Here is a 694-nt window from a genome sequence, read left to right as displayed (position 1 = left end):
ATGTGTATACATATATATACGAAGGGGTTCTTTCTGTTTCCGTATATATATAAGTCAAGCTATAAATAATGTCTATTGCATATTTTTCCTTTATTGGAGTAAATTTGGCTTACAGCTGTTTCCAGTAGCGATTATACGTTCGTTACTGATAGGCTTCTCAAGTGGGCTATTGATCAGTTGACAAAAGTTGAACGACCTCAAAAAAATTAATGCTACTTTCGTCAGAGCAATTTCTGGAACTTATAATGACTACTGGAAACATCTGTAAGCCAAATGACGGTTATTATTACATGGTCTTGTACATCACTCGGTGTAAAAATCAGGTTGACTGAAGCGCAACCATGGATTTACAATATAGAATGGTGATGAAATATAACTTCGGACTCTGCCACAAGAATACACGGAGCTCTTTACTCATCTAAAACGATTAGATCGACCCCAGGATGCAACTAGTATTTAATTTCTCAACCCCAAAGGGATGAAAGGCAAAGTCGACCTCGGCGGAAATTCGATATTAAATATTCTTTTCTACTCTAGTCACAAGGCCCGAAATTTTTGGGGAGGGGGGACAATCGATTAGATGGATCCCAGTACGCAACTGGTACTTAATTTATCGACCTCGAAAAGATGAAAGGCAAAGTCGACCTCGGCGGAAATTGGATATTAAATATTCTTTTCTACTCTAGTCACAAGG

The sequence above is a fragment of the Octopus bimaculoides genome, chromosome 6 (assembly GCF_001194135.2).
Source record: "Octopus bimaculoides isolate UCB-OBI-ISO-001 chromosome 6, ASM119413v2, whole genome shotgun sequence".
Classification (NCBI taxonomy): Eukaryota; Metazoa; Mollusca; class Cephalopoda; order Octopoda; family Octopodidae; genus Octopus; species Octopus bimaculoides.
Note: the sequence above shows the minus strand (reverse complement) of the source record.